The 12,860-nt window shown below is 40.1% G+C and overlaps 1 protein-coding gene and 1 long non-coding RNA gene across 3 annotated transcripts in view; one reads left to right on the top strand and one right to left on the bottom strand.

The window, feature by feature from the left end:
- LOC132956315 (uncharacterized) overlaps positions 1 to 12,860 on the top strand; it is a 295,674-nt gene that overhangs the window by 95,374 nt on the left and 187,440 nt on the right. The window lies entirely within an intron of this gene.
- The window catches only part of LOC132956295 (NXPE family member 3-like), a 146,927-nt gene that overhangs the window by 100,561 nt on the left and 33,506 nt on the right, over positions 1 to 12,860 (bottom strand). The window lies entirely within an intron of this gene.

The following is a 12,860-nucleotide window of genomic DNA, read 5'->3' as shown; positions in this document are numbered from 1 at the left end:
AACAGTTTTTTAATGTGTTTTGAAGTGATGAAATGTGAAGAAAAACACTTGGAATTACAAGAAACACTTTGGTGGCTCATCTAAACATAAAAAGAATAAGAATATTTCATACATACCACAGAGTATCAGTCGAGGAGTTGCGGGAAGTGGGAGGGTTCTCTCCATATCAGCTGCTGTGGCTGATTCCTAGGACAGTTCAAATTGTAAATAATTTTATGATTGGTAGTTTGAAAATAAGTTATACAGTATGACAAGGACAAAATAAACAGTAGCAAAAAATGCAAAAAATTATTCTCTATATTGTATTATTGATATTATTATCAGTGTGTCTGTTTTTGAATAAAGAAAGAGGAGGCCTGTATTGCTTTTCAGGGCAGTCTTCGGCATCATAAAGAATAATAAACAGAAAAAGTAACTTACATTTGCAATTAGGATCAACCCTTCTGAATGCTCAGAGAAGTGAGCTATCAAAAGCTGGATCACACAGAATGACAGCTCAAGGTTTGGACCAGGTTACGGTCACATGCTGATCTACCCTTAGTTACTTAGCGCCCATCTGTCAATCATGTCAGCTATACGCGCCTAACTATGGATAACACATATCGTTCACACAATCCAAACAGAGCCATTAAAAAAACATTCAGCCCTGTACAATGTGTGCCTGTGATGACAATAACTAATCAGACCTATTCGGTTTTATTTACAAGGCTATGAACAACACACACAATAAATGCTGCAAGAACAGCCTTTTTGGAGGTTGCCGCTTTTTATTAATATGTCTCAACTCATTGCAGACCCATATAACAACCCCTACCAACATTTGAAATTACAAGAAAATGTTTTGTGGGGTTTTCCCATTTAGCAATTGTTAAGATCAAGCTAATGTTAGCTGGCAAATAATTTACTCACTGTGTGTGCCTACAGTGTTTGTGTGTCATTTCAAACTCTAGCTAATACTAATCTTACAAATGACTTCAAACTTAGTAAGTGATGGTTTTTGCCTATTCTAACTACCAAAGCAGTAAGGCACTCATCTGTTTATTGTCAGGATGGAGATGGATGACAGTCTGGCAAAGCCAACTCCACTGTCCTTTCAACCATGTGGTCTCAGCTTCTTTTTCCCAAAATGCAATGCAAAAAATACGAGAAATTACTGTTTTCTTTCCTTCACGCAATAATACAGTAAAATATTGTTATAAACTGTTATAATACAGGGTTGTCCTGTATTTAAACATAACAGGATTTTACTGTTGAAAATTCCTTGTAAATTTACAGCAATTCGTTAGAGTGTAGTTGTGCAACAAGTAGCATCACCTGGGCTAGAGACAACAGAAGGGGAGAAGAGAAAAATATTAATAATAATAATAATAATAATAATAATTTCTACTTAATAATTTATACTCTCTCAATTTTTACACTCTGTCTAATGAACATGAACACACACATAGGCTGAAATACAGACCAACTTCCGGACTTGGTCCCTGCCGGGACTTAAACCGACGACCCTCCGATTCCAAACCAAAGTCCCTACAGACTGAAAAACAGCACAGGGAACAACATTCACCCGTTAAAAGAGGCTTAAGAGTTTCTCGAGCTGAAGAGAAGAAACATGTTCTCCAAACACTGAATGAATAACACTATTATTGAGTCATAGTTGGGCTTTAAGATAAACATTAAGAAGACTTTTCAATGCAAATTGAGATACAGTCAGTCCCTTCAAATGTGGTTTACTCCACACGTGTATCTAATCAACCTTTAAACACCCTTTACATGCCAATGTAACTATCAGTGTGACCAGGCGGCTACACAAGTGGGCAAAAGTACGCCTTATCAACAGATTTACGCCTCCTCACTCAGAAGTTTCAGTCGCTTTCTTGTATGTTTACAGTTTACAGTATGAGTCTAACATATTGGTGTAATTATTTCCTCTAGGAGAGTATACTTTGCTCAGCGTCACAGTAAGCATTGTGAGCAAAAAAAAAACATAACCCATAAAGGAGGTTTTATTTACCATTTGTTTTTTATCCCCCTCCTCCTGCTTTTGTTTTAGTAACTGCCATTTCCCAGTAAACAGCACCTCGATGAGCCTTATTAGGTTCGTCATGATGCACCATTGGCTGAATTTAATATCCTGATCCGGCTTCTTTTAATTCTAAAAAAAACACATTGTTTTCTTCATTAAAATTGAAAGGCATATGACTCACATGTAAATAAATTAGATACGAAAAATAATTAAATCGCATACACTTTTTGAGGGTACTTTAGATACCCTATAGGGGTAGCTTCAGCACCCCCACGTCCTGGCCCCACCTATGACTAGAATGACAATGAAGCACAGGGACCCTCCCCAGCCATAACAAGGTCAGGTGGAAGTGGCTCACCAATTTCTGTCAAACAGGTCTTGAGGCGCATCCTTTGACACGTTGTCTGGGCCAGGCTATATATAAGAAGCTTTATAAATTTGTTTGAAAATACAAAACTCACTTTATCGAAAAAAAAACTGTGATAAAGAACACTTTAGACTGGTGGAGGATGTGAACAGCCAGGTCGGGAGAATATCTGGAGCAGTCCTCCCGTAATTATCTAGATATTATCCGACTTAACGGCTATTAAGTCCAAAAGTATACTGCTAAATATCATGGGGTAACCTCAAAAGAATAACAACACTTGATTGAATTAGCTTTTGGAATTGGTATCGATGGCGCTAGCAGCATCCTTTCTGGAAGATCTGGGCAGTGACCAAGGACGTTCTCTTAACCTTATCCTGTCTGGATTAAAGGGATACTTCACCCATTTGCATTAATCTTTGTATCATTAGAAACCTGGTAGTATTTTTGAATGGTCGTGCATCCCGTCCTCATTTTCCCCTGAGATGGGAAATCTTTGTATTTTTAAGTCTGTAAAGGAGCTTCTGATGACGCAAAATGACGATTTTTGCGCAACTGGAAGCTGTTGCGGTTAGCGGGGTGAAACTACAACGCTAGTTCCTCATATTTTCGACCACTGAAGCTACAGACCAATCACAGATCAGTGGGTGGGAACTCACTCCCAGAATCGAAACTTAACGTCCGCCATATTGCTTGGAAGCTATGCTAACAGGCTCTATGGAGAAAGTTGATAGTGGCGAAAAAAAATATAAATATAGCGGCGAGAGGCTGCGACAGGCCGGTCTTGTGCTTTGACTGCTTCAGCCGCTGGCCGTCTCGCGGCTATATTGCTATACTGCTGGCCGCCGCCAGCCACTGCCAGCTCAGTAGCCGAGACATAAGGCCTACCTGTCCGAGGACTGGCCGGGGCCGGCTCGAGCTGGGGCGGACTGGTAGTGTCGGTGCTCTCACTGTTTGCATATGGACACAGACATAGAGTCTGTTTTCTGCCAGGAATTTCCAAGATGCCAATTCCTTCTGGAAGAAATCTCGGAATCAGTTGTGTAAACGGCCTTATGTGTTGAAGTAAATATGTCTGTAAACTTGACCTTAGTGGGAATGGCCTGCGGTGCTGTGCATTCTGGGATTTGGTGTCTTTCATCCACATGAGCCAAAAAGACACTTTCTTCCTTTTCTCGGCCAAGAAGGCACCAACTTCAAAATGTATTTCACATTTCTACATATATGACCCAATGTCAAAACAGATTCATGTTTCAACGGGTGAAGTATCCCTTTAAGTAAAAGGTTAAGAATGTAATTGTACAATTGGATGTTGGTGTTTAACACCCTGGAGGTTATTATGGAGATGTATAGAGGTATGTGTACGTGTGTGTATGTATGTATATGTATATATTTTCTCTTTTTCTCACACAGACCTTTTTTATCGCAATCTGAAATCAATATATATTTGGTAAATTATGGTGTGTATGTTATTATTTTTGTAACCATGCAATTCAGAATAGGCACCCCCCGTCCCCTCTCCTTCCATGTCCAAGCCACATCCTGTTTAGGGACAGCTGGGCATCTGATCTGAGGAGTGTTGGGTTAGATCCTCAGTGCCTTCCTCCCAGGACGAGGCTATCACTATTGTCTTATTTGTTTTGTTTTGTTCTGTCTGGTTTGGTTGCATATGGTTGTCTTTGTGTGTTTATATACATATATATTGTTGAAAGATCAGAAAGAGTTATGCAATTGTTGAATTTGTTTTTGTCTTTTTTCTTTTATCATCATTTAATACATAGGTCATAAAGTCATAACCTTTTTCTGCTTTCAACATTTCCTGTTAAACTTACACACACTCGTAGTGCCTACTCTCCTGTGAGGTCAAGATAAGTGTGCCATACATTGAAGCAAAACCACATAGGAGCTCGTAGGGGTATAGCGTTTCTGTGTATCTGCTCTTCTGTGTATCTGCTCGGTCTTCGAGCTGAAACCACATATGAACTTGGTATTACCTATGTCATGAACTTGGCATGACCTGTGGATGCATCACGTTTCTGCGAACGTGCATTGTTGAGGTGTTACAGGATCTTGAAAAAAGAGAGACTTTTTGGCTATAAAAACCCTGCAGAAAATCTGATCGGGGTTCTTTTTTGCTTTGCTAAATGACTCCACGTCACTCTGACTTTTGAAATCCCATTTTGGGACTTAGTCTCTGAGCCAAGATCTTTTAAAACCTTAAGTGTCTACACTCACGGGTTTAGACTTTGGTCTTTGTGTTTCGCTTGTCTTTTCCATTTTTATATTTTTTTACTTTTACTGTTTTGTATATGCATTTATAATATAATTTGAAGTTTTTTAAATAAATTTTTTTGGAAACTTTTTGAAATAATTTTTCTGACTGAAACCATTTATACCACAAAAGACCGGAGTCTCCCTTAAGGACCCCGTGTACCTCGGAAGGTAAGCTTGACAGTCACACCACGGCACACTACTTTTACTGACTTTTAATACACATTCCCATACACACCTAGCATCCTAGCGAGGGGAGTTCACAGTTATTCCGCCTATTATGGGTTGTGTTGTCTGTGTGTGTCTCCCCTCCCTATCTGAGTTCCTGGACAGGTTGGTGCTCCGCCCATCTCTGGGGGAGACTGATGGAGAAGTGGAATCACCTGTGTACGCATGCAGCCGATGAATATAAGGCACTGGGTGCAGGCTGCAGAGAGAGAGACATAGAGTCATATCCGTGTGCTGGGATGCAGGCTGCTGGAGTGCCAGATCGTCTCCGTTTCAGTTGTTATAAATTTGTGTACCTTTGTGGGTGCAACTAAAGCTGGTTACTGCTTGTGTGTTTCCTGTACAATTAAATACAGCGACTATTATTTTGAAACCGAACTCTGGTCTCCACCTTGATTCCGGGTAAATATAACTTTGTTGTTCCCCACATCCCCTAGAACTACGGGGAACGTAACACCCCCTCCGGGGGGTAATCTAGAGTCCTATACCAGGGGTTATTCTTGAATCTAATTATTCTAGAAATGAATGTTAGGCAGATAATCCTGGGGCTGTGATTATAACTTGTTCATCCGTCCTCTAAAGGGTGTTAGAGGAGTAATTTTAAATAGCTCCGTCCACTAGGAAAGAGTAGACTAGCAGGTTGGAAGGGAGCGAGCTCTCATTTAGTTCAATAATTAGTTAACTAATATGTTGTGAGCTTCCGTTAGCTATAGTAAAGTTATTCACCCCTTTTTGCATGTCCAGGACATGCTACAATATATACAGTATTGGAAAAAAAATGGTCTTCCTTTTGTAAAAACAGATATTAAATCGAGATTTGCTTCTGATGAATGTTATGACCCCACTAGGGGAGGTCAAGACCCTCATCCCTCACTGCAATAAAAGACCAAGGGCTGACAACGCCAGCACCATTTTCAACTTTTTATCAGACATTATTCTCCATTAGAAGTACCTATATTACGAGTGTTGAGCGACAGCGGTGAGAAAATTGTCTTCTCGCGTCACAACAGTGGTTTATTTATCCGCGTTCTTCCTCGTCCTTTTCCGGTTTCCCCTTTTTGAAATGACGATTACAGACTACCGGCTCCTGCTGGCATGGAGAGTTATTTCCTCTCACACATGCGCAGAACATACGTGGTGGTTGGCCGCTGGCTGCCATCTATGCAGTGTGTTCTAGTGCAACTTTTTGGCCAAGACAGTTTTGATCCCGGTGGCTGATTTCTGAAGTTGTGACAACTGGAAGGATACTTCATTTTCAATAACTTACTAATTGTTTTTTTGTTGTTCAATACCAATTTAAATCCTGCCTAATTTGGACTTTGGTGTCTTAAAGCTCCTGGGAGAAGTTTTTAACTTTTGATCAAACTGACCAAAATACATATTGATGCCTAAAAGATGAACTATTTCTATATTGTAGATTGTTTTTATGCCTGTTACTGCTGCCACAGAGTAGGAGTCAGATGAGACAATCGACAGCTTGTAAACAAACAGCCCGTTTTAAGAAACATTTTCTAAGCATATATTGACAATGAGTGATACAATACTACAATACAGTCTTAGAATTTATCATCGCTTGAGCAGTGGGATTAAAGTCAAATACTTTAACCACACCACTATGGCTACTGTATCCATGATCTTGTTACTGGTTTGTTGTGTTACACGGTTTGTGTTTTGAATTCCCAGATAGTCCCACAAGTGCTCGATTGTAGACGGTTGCAGCTTGTCATGTTTTAATGTTTGGGTTATAATGCTACATTTTAATTCTTAATGATGCATTATAATGTAAACCATTAAGGATAAAACATCCAGTTTTATAGTATCAACTATTAAGGCCCTGACACACCAAACAGACGGCCAAAAACTGGTGGTGACGAAGGCCGCCTGTGGTGTCGGCTTCTCATTTTGTCTTGGCCAAAAAGTTGCACTAGAACACACCGCAAAGACGGCAGCCGACGGCCAACCACCACGTACGTTCTGCGCATGCGTGTGAGGCAATAACTCTCTATGCCAGCAGGCGCCGGTAGTCTGTAATCGTCATTCCTAAAAGGGGAAACCAGAAGAGGACGAAGAAGAACATAAATAAACTGTTGTTGTGACATGAGAAGACAATTCTCTCTCCGCTGTCACTCAACACTCGTAGTATAGGTACTTCTAATGGAGAATAATGTCTGATAAAAAGTTGAAAATGGCGCTGGCATTGTTAACCCTTGGTCTTTTATTAGTGGAACAAGAATAGAAGAGGTGCTTCCGTATTTCTTCTTGTGCACTGGCTCTCCTGTTTCGTTTAGCTGAACAGCCAATCGGAGAGATTCCTACACCCAACTGCTCCGGCGACGGGTCCTCCGATTCAACATGTAGGGTCGGCCAGAAAAAGGCCAACTGGGGCCGACTGGTAGCGACGGAGCTGGACACACTGCAAAAACTAGGGGGGCGACCGCTCACCGACGGCCGACGGTCTCCTTGGTGTGTCAGGGCCTTAAAGGCCACTACATCAGCCCAACAAATGCAGGAGGGCCCCCAAATGACTTAATCCGCCACTGTCAGCATTATGATGCTGTTATTTCAGCAAACTTTATTCCCGTAATTTGCGAGTAATCACAAGAAAGACCGTTTCTATCTCGGGCTCATACAGCTGAAGTGAGCCAGCGTGCGGCCTCTGAAAAAAATGTATTTCATTTCTCTTTATCTCCTCATTCTGCCTATCTCTTCATCTCCTTTGTCTCTGTGTGTTTCTTTATTTCACCATCTTCACTTGCAGGAATCTTTAAGCTTGTGTTTATGACGTTACAGGACTTCGGGGCAGCACTGTGCAGCCAGTAGACTACTGTTGTAAAAAAGTTCTAACTTTTAGCAGCTTGGAAATCAACCTCTCTCTTTCCTCCCGCTACATCATTTTTCTCTGCTGTGCTAGATAAGCTTCACTTCATATTGGTTTGTTTCCAAGTTCCTATCTTCTGTCTCCCGCTCTCTTCTCTTTTCTCTCTGTCACCTGTGATGCCGCGTCAATCATTTCCTCAAACACGCTGATGTGCATCATGGAATAGTCCATGTAGTGCGGCTGGAAGGGGAGGGGGCCCTGAGACACGAGTTATAGATGAATTAGCCATTCTTCTGATAAAGACTCCATCATGAAATTCTTTCAAATACACACCCTACATTAACATTGACAATCAACCCTATGTAACGGGGTTATTTTAGATAATTGAAGTTTGTCAAAATGTATTGCTGTGTTCACTCAGTGTTCCTTTCATTTTCTGTAAAGTTATCTTGTGATCTTATTCCTTTGAGATATAGATTTAATAGACAGTTGTATCTTTCATCTCTATCTATGCAAGGCTCCTTTTATTAAGTGACATAAGTAGTCTTGTCACGTTTTGTGACTGTTGCTGAGTTGTCATTTGTGTTTAATATTGTTTTGCTGAGTAAAGTTTACTTGCTAATTTACTTGCTAATTTGCTAATTTATGTAGTAGCTAGCTGTAGGATCTCGTGCACTTCTGTTTACATTCAACGGCTAAATATCGTTGACTTCGGTGTGTTAATTGTATTCCTATTTCAATGTATGGGGGCTGGAGCTGTGCTGTATGTTTACCATCATCACCAATCATATGTTTGTGTTTGCCTGACATGTATGTGTTGTATTTTCTGTATGGGAAAATGTTGTGGTCTGTTAATTTTATCAGTCCAAGCCAGAAAGACAGATCATTGTTTGAAAAGATTTATTTCCACATGGCATTAAACAACTGGTCTTTTTGGACTTCTATAAGGCAGACATATTACCACAAGTCAGGTAGCTGATAACACAATGATGTCTTTAAAGGATTTAGACTAAACTGCAGTTGCCATTGTGAACTATAACTATGACTGCTGTGCTGATGGCTGCTTTCCCATTACTTGTGTGTGTAGGGTTGGGAAGCTCAGCAAACATTATCAGAAATATAAGTCTACACTTGTCATTGCATTGTTGTTGATGTGTGCCATCATTAAGATTTTAAGTTTGGGAGATCCTCACATTCAAGACCTAGGGCAGATAGACTCATGAAGGTAACTAGCATGATATCAGACAGGGGTGTTAATATCTGCCTTACATGAAGCAGAGAATCAGGCAAACCATCCATCCATCCATCTATTTTCTTCTGCTTATCTGAGGTTGGGTCGTGGTGGCGACAAGCACAGTAAGTCAACCCAGACTTTCCTCTCACACCAGTAATGTTTTCCAGCTCCTCCTCCTGGGGGATTCTGAGGCGTTCCCAGGCTAGATGGGATATATAATCCCTCCAGCGAACTCTGGGTCTACCCCGGGGTCATCTCCCACTTGGGCATGCCCTGAAAACCTCCAAAAGGAGGGGACCAGGAGGATCCTAATCAGAAGCATGAAACACCTCAATTGACTTCTTTCGATGCATTCAATCTTCCCTTTAAATCCAGATACATTGGACTAACTTGGCTGATGTGGTCGCCATGGAAATGGTCAATTTTTTGTTCTCTGAAGGAAAAAACATAAAAAACATAATTGCTCACAGTTTACCGCGTATGAAACTATGCCCACTGATTGCAAATCAGCAGACATGGTGCGCAGAGATTTGTAAATCAACAGTACAGATTTACACATGGCTCTTTGTTCCTCCTCAGCTGACACCAGGGGGCTCCATAACATTTAGTTTTGTAATAGGGTTGAACAAAACCATCCTCCAGACCCAAAATAAAATCAGTTTGCTTTTATCTCCATGTTTTCTTCTTTGTTTGTTTGCTTTGTTGTAGTTCTTCTCTTTTTCTCTCTTTGGATGAGCAAATGTTCAGATAAATACTAATATCAACTAAATATGTTAAATGCAAATTTAATGATGCTTATGCTGACATGCTTTGGGGTTTTTCTCCCAAATATATAAATAAATACAAGTGTATAAAATACAATAAAAAGTTTTGTAAATAAAAAATTCTCAAATGTCTCATACTAAAGATACTTCATAAATATATAACAGCTGTGTTATTGTTAGAATATATATACTGCTACTGTCCTAAAAAAAGCAATCAGTGTGGTGTGTAATATTCTTTTAATGAGTGCATGCAGAGAAATATGCTCCCAGTAAGGAAAACATCAATACAGAACAAATATTTAATTCCTACATCAGACCCCCCTCCCATGAAAGAACCCATGGAGTATTTTTTTCTTCACATTTATGTTCTGAAAGGGCTAAAATATGTTTCAAAAATAAATAAATAAAGTGGTTGGAAACCCGTATCAGGTTCCACTGTGTTTTAAAGCAAGTTGTAGAGTACTGCTAAAGACGACAGGGGGCGGTGTCGCTCCTTTCTTGATGGGTTGAAAGCGGATATAATTTAAGTGGTCACTGCGAGTTTGGATGCATTGCCTTCAAAATAAAAGCCAAAAAGACGTTTGTTGAAATGTATTCAAAATATTGTCTTTATTTGTCATCTGCCAAAACCTCAGATGATTTGATGATATAAATGAGAATACCGTTATGTATGTTCTTATAAACTTTATGGTTAACAGTTACATGACTAAAGCAGTAAATGAGTGGGCTTCAAGGAAATAAATAGCACACTAGGCTATTTGATTTTGTTTTTTCTTCTTACAGAGTATGTTCCAAATCGTCCAGCATATTAACTTTGTCTCAATTGAGAGAAGGACACAATTGTTGCATGTCCTCAAAAAGTCCTGAATAAAAGTAACGTATGACCAAGCGAGACCTCCGGTGTTGAAAAATGAAGCCAATGCAGAGCCCCTGAAGTCACATACACACCACATTCAAAAATGTGAGTTTTATTAGCATACATAAACATGTTTACAGCCTGGTACCAAAAACAAAATAGGTCTGATTAGTTATTGGCATCATGAGCACATACTGTACGGGGTGAATTTTTTAAATAACGCATCTGTTTTGATTTTGTTTTGATTTCCTGAGGTGACTGACATTTTGGATGGAACATTTTCAATGCTGTAAAACAGGCTTGTATGCCGTGGTTGATTTAGTAATCTTTTTCATTATATTTTGTTATTGCACAGTCTGCAGCCTACAGCATGACCAAGTCAAACCTTTCACATCCACAGAAATCAGACAGTAATACGTTAACATACTAGTCACATGTGGTCATTCTAGTTTTAGGACCATTTGAGAAAAAAATCCTGCCTAAAACCTCAGTAAAGTTATGGCCTGACAACCTCTAAAGTTCTAAAGACTCCCAGAGGTCACCACTTCTAAGTAACCACTTGTCCGCACAGTATTACACCTGTAAAACTTCAACTCCTCTTACACTTTTCTTACAAATCAAACATTGCAGTTTTTTGTTTACTGGTGAGCCAGATATCACATTTGTAAAGCCGCATGCCACAGCTACCACATTGTCACTGTGGGCTTTATTTAGCAGACAAACCTGATCTTCTCATCTCACTTTCTATGAAAAAACACTGTATGACAAATATTTGCACATTTCATGATCAGCATAGAGAGGATTTATTCTTCACTTGAGCTAGCCCGAGGATAGACACAGCAGAACGGTGACCTGAGGTTGTTCTCTCGCTCTTCCAGTAACCTAACCCAGGAACACAGGGAAACAACAACAACACACAAAACAAGCCCATTATGAATTTTATGAAACAAGAATCCACACAATCCCCATGTCTTCTTCATCGGAGTCAAGTGTTTCTGATGTTCCTGTATTCCAATGTATTTGGGATGCATGTGGTCTATTAATGCTCATTAATTTTGTATTGTGATAGGTCCACACTTAAAGCAAAGACCACTTCCTGACATGACCAAAGTAACAATATCCTTGTTAACTTTGTTTGACATGATGGAACAGATACATGATGTCGTCTCCAGCATTCACTAAGGGGTGTGATCAGAACCAATTAACCACAACCTCCAACATTAGAGGGCATTAAGAGAAGCCACTGCTTCCAGAAATACACTCAAGTGTCCAAATTGATCTGACCATAACATGTTTGTTTTTCTACCCTCAAGAAAGCAGAACATGATAATGTCTTTGGCATAAACTCGAAAGTCCCTGTGCTAAGAAAAGTATCTCACTGGAATCAAGCAGGCTAATGTGTTCATCTTTTATGAAAAGGACAAAAACACAAAACATTCTATTATACATATACGATCTGATATGAATCAGTAGCCTATAGTTTGAACGTTGAAAAAGGTGGTTGGATGGATAGATGGGAGGATGGATGATGGATGGAGATCCTGTTAATATAAGCCATACTGTTTAATTTGAAGGCCCGTCTAGGGGCTAACATTGAAAATTTGCTGAGGCTACTTATGCTGTGGGATGTAGAATCAGTTTATAGATGTGGCTCATTGCTACAGTTGGTCGTCTTTAAACCTGATGGTCGGGGGTTCAATCCTCAGCTCCTGCAGTCACATGTCGAAGTGTCCTCGGGCAAGGCACTTAACCCCAATTTGCTCCTGCCGCTGTGTCTGCAGCATGTGAATGTATATAAATGAGAATCATATTGATGGACTCGTTATGTACTAGCCTCTGCCATCAAGTCCATTTTACTAAGTCAATTTACATGATACGTCCCTGTCCAAATGTTTTTAAATTATCAATTTCAAATCAGGGCTGGCAGTAGCTCGGTCTGTAGGGGGACTTGGGTTGGGAACCAGAGGGTTGCTGGTTTAAGTCCTGGTGCAGACTAAGTCTGGAAATTGGTTTGGTAGCTGGAGAGGTGCCAGCTCACTTCCTGAGCACTGCAGAGCCAGGAGACCTCACTGTGGGCAGCTCCTCACTCAGACACCTTTCCATTACTGAGTCCATTAGTGCATGTGTGTGTGGCATGTTCAACAACAGAGTGTAAAAATGTGATTTCCCCTCGCGGGATTAATAGATTATACATCTTAATCTTGTTTTATTAAAGAAACCCAGGGTATACACTGCAGTTAAAATGTAGATACAAACACCCTTAACTCCATACCCCCTTTTCCTTAATTAACTCCCCTCCAAA

Source organism: Labrus mixtus, chromosome 22 (genome assembly GCF_963584025.1).
Source record: "Labrus mixtus chromosome 22, fLabMix1.1, whole genome shotgun sequence".
Classification (NCBI taxonomy): Eukaryota; Metazoa; Chordata; class Actinopteri; order Labriformes; family Labridae; genus Labrus; species Labrus mixtus.
This window is presented reverse-complemented; position numbering and strand designations above follow the sequence as displayed.